A 7,498-nucleotide genomic window follows, 5' to 3' on the forward strand; every position below is an offset into this window, starting at 1 on the left:
TTCTATTCTATTCTATTCTATTCTATTCTATTCTATTCTATTCTATTCTATTCATGTTAGTATGAGGGTGGCCAAAAGGGCAAAGCTAGTGTGGGGCAAGAAGAGGGAAAATCCTTTTCCTTCCATTCCCCTTCTCTCCTTCCCTCTTTCCCTCCTCCCTTCCTTTCTCTCTCACTCTTCCCCCTTCCCTTCCTCCTTTCAGACAACCTGAAACCTTACTCTTGTTCGCCAGGTGCGAATACGAGAAGTGTGTATCTCCATTTCCCTTCTGGAAGGCCCCCAAAATTTATACTGGGGTGTGTAGGGAGGAAAGGGGATGTACTACTTCCCCAGATTTCTAACCACCTTTTCAGTGTGGGGATTTAAAATTAGGCTTCGCTCTGATCAAAGGTAACTGTTGAAAGGAAGGATGGTGTTTTATTCCCATTTGATGCTGGTGGTTTGCTTTTGATTTCAAGAGTTCCCTCATTTCCTTCATCCCAAGATGCACAGGCTCAGACTGTTGCTGCAGGGGAAACATAGATTTTTTTTCTTATCACAAAGGTTTTTTTTTTTTTTTTTTTTTTTTTTTTTTTTTTTTTTTAGCAGTTGCCTCCTTTTCTACCATCTTTTCTTCTGCTTTAATATCTTTAATAAGTGCTACCAGCTGTCTGCATGCTTGGTGTTACATGTTGTGAACAGGGCTGAGTTTCTGAGGGTCTGGGATGGTGTTGTTTACTAATAGGCATAATGGAGATTGTTGTTTTTGCCTGAGGCAGGTGGGCTGTGGCTGAAGCATGCACAGAAATGTGGAACATGTGCTGCTCTGAGCTATCTGCTTCTCTGCTAAGAGGAGGCTGAGCTGCAGCACTTGCTTAGTATGCAGGGACTCCTTCTCCTGCCATTCCCTGGCCCCTTGCATGCTTAACCTTAGAGAGAAAGGCACAGCATATTGTGATGCTGCTACCCGGTCGAAAGACACTATCAATTTTAGAAGTGATAGGTGTATGTCAGAATCAGCATAATTAACTGGAATGACAATCCTGTTAAATGTGTTCCTACCATTGCACCGGCAATAAAGCATGTGTAAATTTACAATTAAGGCCTGTCTTTCTTCTGTACCTTGGAGACTGGTGACAAACATTAAGAAGTTGTATGACATCGGGAGTTGAAGGGAGGTATTTATCACAATAAAAACATCAGGTGATGCATTTCCCAGATTATCAGACCTACTTATTCAGATCTTCTTTTTGCTGGAAATTTCAGGCTGAGTATTATATTTCTGATCTGAAAGGTGATATTTCACTTTCTGGGTTTCTGTTTTCATTTGCAAGATGGATGAGAACACTCCTGTTCAGCCACCTTGCAAAAAGATGTTTGAAATAATCCTCATTCCGCATTACACATAGGGCTGTACTTTCTTTACGTTGGTTGTGTTGGGCTTGGTGGATCCAAAGAGAAATTTTCAGGGATGCTACAAGGTATTTCCCTACATTGCACAAGGTATTTCCTGCTCTGGCAGCTGCTGGAAAGCATCAGCATAAGCGAGATAAAGGTGATTTAAAGCGTGTCTGTGAGTCAGGCGGTGAACTGACAGCCATCTTTAACCAGCCTGACCCTGGGATGACCCTGAGCTCAGCTGGTTGTGAGATAGTTGGGTCTATTATGGGACAAAGGATCATATGTCTGACAGGATGCAGGGAACACATTATGGGATCACAGCTGAGTAGCAGCGCAAGACATAATGTGCATTTATTTGATGAACAACACAAGCAAACCTTGCCAAGAAAATGTAATTTCAACTATTTTGTTTATTCTGAGCCAATCTCTTTCTGTCGCCTATTTCAAGAAATTCATATTTGTTAGATTTTTCTCTTCCAGGAATGAAACAGATGATCGTGCTAGAGAAATTTATAAAGCTTGTAAAATGCGTGCTGATAAATTCATATAATGGACTTGCACGTTTCTATCATATTTCCTGCTTCCCATGTGGGCTCAATCTGCATCTATTCCACATTAGATTTCTAACATCTTCGCCTAAAACCACATATAATTTGGTCAAGCAAGGATGAGAATGTCAGAATGAATGTAATAGTAAGATGGAGAGAAAGCCATAAGCTTGAAACTGCGTGGTGAGAATCTGCACTCATGGGCAGTGCCAGAAGACTGAAATTTGGTGTGGCAAGCTTCTCAGGAAGGCAAAATATCCAGGTACCTTTCCATGCTGAACTCCATTCACATCTAGTCTTAGGGATAGGATACTGTGACAAGAAATTCAATATTCTCCATTTAATCATGGGAGAAAGGCTGATGGAGATAAGGGCAGTGATAATCTATAACCTCACACACACACACAAGATCAGCTTTACCTGCTCCACTGTAGATCTCACTGTATGCCACAAGGAAGAGAAACCACTGCGTTAAGACTGTGGGAGCTGAGGGCAGGGATAGACTGGGCTTGACAAGGCACTTGGAGTTGTAGGATATTGGGTACTTGGTGCTCTAGATGCAGTGTTCTGAACCCTGGGGAGTGCAGCGGTGCATGGGTTGTCATCACCACCAGTAAATGAAAGCAGAGTGGCTGGTAATATCCACCACAGTAACACCCACAGCTCCTGCTGTATTGTGTGGAAGAGATGGGAGCATGGTGCCCATTTGAGGATATCTTCTGACCTCCTGCCATGAAAGCAGAACTGTGTCTACTGGAGTTGCAGGTGATACTGACCCCCAGTCCCTCACTGCCTGTGGTCTTGCTACACAGAGCAGGAGGCAGATAGCATAAGGAAAATCGAGAATTAACTCTGTCATTCCCCACTGTCCCCTGGCCTGTGTGTCAGGGTGAGGAGGACAGCGGGATGAAGCATCTCACTGTGGGCAAAGTCGAGAGCAGCTTTTCACCTTCAACAGCTTCCGAGAGGATAAGGGGGTTAATCTGCATCCCAGGCCTCATTGTCAGCAACCATGCATCCTATTGCTCCAGGCAAAACTGAACCTGGCTTGGAGTCCTGTACAAACAGCTCACTCTTTGCAGAACTGCTGTGCTGATGACCTCTCCTAATATATGACTGGTTTATATGTGGGCTGATTGCTTCCAAAGGGGAAACAACACAAAGTGATTCAACGTGACCTCATTAGCTCAGCTCACACTGGTAAATGGATGGCCACCATTAGGAAAGCTCTGTTGTGGCAGCACTTCCATCCTATTACCTGTGGATAGTATCATAATCTTGCTATAACCTGCTGCAAAGATTTATGCACTATGCTAACTTGCACACTACAGCTGCTTTCTGTCTTATAAATATTGACTTCTGTGCCAAAAACAACAACTTGGTACAACAGGAATTAATCTTCTGCTTGACTGATGCATCTTTGCAGGCCAGTTTGTCTTTAGCAAATAGAGCTCAAGAGAGTTCTATGATTTAGAAAAATACCTTATAAGTTGATCTAAAATATAGGCTGTGATAAGCAGAGGCATCATAAAAGCGACACAGGGGCTATATTTTGCCTTCTAGATTTTGCTAACTGTACCATCTGTTTGTCATCTCAGCTTGTGTGAAATTTTAAAGAAATTGCCAGACCCTGTGACCTGAATCTTTTCTATATTTCACAATTTCTCTGATAATTTATTTTTCATGCTACACAACTGCTTTAAATTCATGTGATTTTTAATAAAAAATAATCATTGGAGGAGCTGATTTATCAAAACACTTACAGATGTTATACTTTCTGACCTCAGGCACAGCACTGCAATGCCAGGGAAGAAAAGCCCATCCCCTGTCTGGTGCTGGACGTTAGGGTGAACTCACGATATTGCAGGATTCTGGAGCTGACAGCAAATAGCAGCTCATGGACTCAAGGTGTTAAAAAGATTACAAGACAGAACATCTCATACAAGACAGCTCATCTTATTCAAGATTCTTGTAGGAAGATTTTTGCACTGTGATTACTGAACAAAGATATTTTTCTGCTCAAAAGAACCATTTAAGGTATTGGACCTGAAGATGAACTTACTGTGTTTTGACAATGGCCCTTTACTGAAGTTTGAATTTCCAGGGCTCCAATTACACATATTTCTGTAAGCCCATTCGTACTACACATGAGACTGAGAGAAAGCAAATGCTCCCCGCTGGGGTGGAATTTTTGACTTGACTGTTCTCTTAGTGTTCATGTGAAAGTCAGAGAAGCACTGTGGTTTTGGACCATATCAACTCATACCACATACTGTGATCTTATACTCTACGGGCCAGATATGACTGACTTACAGCTCAGTTTTCATTTGGACTGAGGCTCGATTCTTCAGTATTTTTAATGAAGCACACTTGCATGTACCCTGGGTAGGCAGGCTGGCAGGAAGACATCTCTGGGATGAAATCATGCTCCCAAAATGGAGCCAGTCACTAGGTTGTCTCAAGTCCCTATCCAGGCAACTGCTTGTTTTGTGCTATGCAATGATGATGCCTTCAGGGCCACTAGCTTATGCTGTCTCACCAAAACTCTCCTTTAGATGAATGTCCATGGGTGAAACCTTTTGCAAGTGAAGGAATTAAATGTCACACCTTTGCTCCATATACATGTCCACGTCAGACACTGTTTTGTCAGATTGCAAGTCTGCTGCCATCTGTCACGTGGCCAACACAGGCAGAACATCAGTGGGAAGGTTCAGCTTGTACTACCATGCCACCAACATCCATCTCTGATGTCATCTGCCGACATAATGAAATAGCAAATACTGCTTTCAGTGCAGCCCTCATATAAGACTTCAGTTTCTCCAGAAAAAAACAACAAAGGAAAATACTGTAAGCACATAAAATATATAAACTGATAGTACTTCACAAATCTTACTTGTTATGTAGTGAAATTAAGCATTTGAGTTTTAATTTTGATAAGCTATTAGCTTTTATTTTTTTGGTAGTTCATTTCCATGCTTGCTCAATGCATAAGAACTCGGGTAAGTACCGCATTTCCACTAGCTGAACTTTATGGCAATCCCAGAGATTAAATTTTAAAATTTTATGATGCTTATTAATAGGAAATAGATATGCCTATGTGCTTAAAATTATGGTGCAGAGTATCTTCAAACGAGAACTGCTTTTAAATCCACTGGAGATAGCAAGGTAAGGTAAATAAAGATGGAATTTTAAGGTTCGTCTGTTTAAGGGTCTTTCTAATACAAATACTCTTACATGAGATGAGCATTTTTTTGGTGTTTAAGCCTCCTAAAAAACAACTGAACTGATTAAAATCTCTTTCAATCAATGGTAAGTGTAATCAGTGGAAAAATTCTTCAATACAACTTTGAAAACAGTAATTGAGAATTCAATTTCTCTCATGATTATAAGCTCTATAGTCAGTTGATTACTTGAGGAGTATGAATAGGTTCATTCACAGTAAAATGCACATAATTCAGGTATTTTTTAAAAATACATAGATCCAAATCATGGCAATGGTGAGGTTAAATTAAAAAAAAAAGGAAAAGAAATTCCATGGCTGGAATATTTAAGTGGGTCATAGCTAGACGCAGGTCTTCTGTAACAGCCTGAGAAACTGTGCATCTAATTACAAATACATCAAAGCACAGATGTGATCTTCAGTAAAGACATGTTCATACATGTATCTTCCTGGATTTACATGAAGCAAACAAACATGTCTTGAACTCTAGGAATGATTTATACATGGAAAGTCATATGGGATGTAGTTTAGAAGTGCTGAGTCCCAGACTTCAGATTGCAAGGAAAGGAGTCTTACGATAGTTTGGTCTTAATTTTGAATCTAAACATATGAAGGAGAGGATATTTGTTTCTTTGTTTAACACCTTCCACAGAGGGGATGCCAGTCAACACCACAGAAGTAATTCTTGTTGTTCTGGTACTGAAGGGCAAACCAAAAAGTGGCACTTGAGAAGCCTTGCTAATCTGTAGTACAACAGTCACCAGTAGCAGCTGTAGCTGAAGATCCAGGACTGGCCATATTGCAGTAACAGTAGCTCCTTCCTACGTATATAAATATAGGCACGGTCTTTACTTTGGATTTTTAGAATCAGAGTCTAGCTATGAGAAGCTGTCCTACTTCAGGCTCTGCTGAGTTCTCAAGTAGCAGATAATCCAAGACTTGAGACAACATGGCTTCTGGACTTCAGAGTTCACGTTCTATGAGCCTCGCAGGTTTCTCGAAGAGTCCTCTTGGGCTTGAGTTGTCCAATAGAGAGCAGATGAGGTGAGAATCCATGGGCTGGAGATTCCATGGGCATTCACTTAGAAGGGAAAGGGGAGTTCTTTCCTTTTCTCACGTCCCATCTCTGCTTTCCTTCCCTAGTATTGTGCTCTTGTATACACTGCAAAGTGAGCTTGAATGAGACAAAGGAGGACAGCAAAAAGAGTAGGGGGGATCTCATCTTGAGCTCTGCTCCAAAAAAAGCTGACATTTGATTTCACTGGAGGCCCAGGTTCTGCAGAGTGGAATGAAAAGGGTCAGGAACCACGTTTCTTCCAGAGCTGGGAAAGTCACTCGTGGCACTCTTTTTCTCCAAGGTTTCAAATTCTTGTAAATTCCTCCCAAACTTCTCTAGAGCTGAAAGCTTTGATGCTCCTCATAAAAGACCTTTTTTTTTCTTCTGAAAGTTTGAGGAAAATTCTCTGATTCAACTTTAAGTTACAGAAGAGTGAGACAGTGAGTTTTTTTTTTTTTCAAACTACAACTTGGAAAGAAGCAAGCAAACAAACAAAACTGAAAACTGAGAGAAGGAAGGCCAATCTTGATGCCTGAATGTTCTCCCATGAAGGCCAATGTCCTAGCCAGGTTGTAGTCCCACGAAATTAGAGGAAGGTTGTGCACAGGAAAATTGTGAATAAAACCTCATGTTTGAAAAACACATTGTTGAGAAACAACTACTGGGTATGCATTGGAAAATATCCCTTTGAGAAACACAAACAAATGACAACCCTTCAGTACGAAGATGTGGGATGTGGAGAAGAGCTGTGTATGTCATGTGGTTGGTCCCACCGGAGCCTGGTGGTTGTGGAGAATTTCTCAATGCCTGCATTTGTTCGCCTCAGACTTGAAGGGACTCATCATCCCTATGCAGTTTTCAGCCTATTTGGAAACCAATTCAAGCCCTGAACTTTTAAAACTGTCATCCAAGTTATTCTGAGAAATGTGTTTGCTATTGGTATTCACAACTAAATAGTTTATTTATTCACATCTAAATAGTAAGTTTGCAGCAAATATCCTACTGCTGCATTTCATCTTTATTTTAAAAATATGTTGATAAGGGACTTAAAATCAATTTCAATCCTCTAATGAATAAAAAAGATGTTGAATAAAGAGGTGGGAATACAGCTAAATTGTCAATTTAGGTTCATAGACACAGATGGACTTGTGCTACAGTGATCCAGCGGTGAGTGGATGCCTGCTTGATTGGGCTATGGAGTGCCCAAACATACAGATGTGTTGTTAGCCTTGCATGGAACTGGCTGTTGTAACTTGGTAGTTGTAGTAATAATCCTGATGGGCCATCTAGACC

Source organism: Centrocercus urophasianus, unplaced genomic scaffold, assembly GCF_019232065.1.
Source record: "Centrocercus urophasianus isolate 14NV4802_14NV808 unplaced genomic scaffold, USGS_Curo_1.0 seq_16, whole genome shotgun sequence".
Classification (NCBI taxonomy): domain Eukaryota; kingdom Metazoa; phylum Chordata; class Aves; order Galliformes; family Phasianidae; genus Centrocercus; species Centrocercus urophasianus.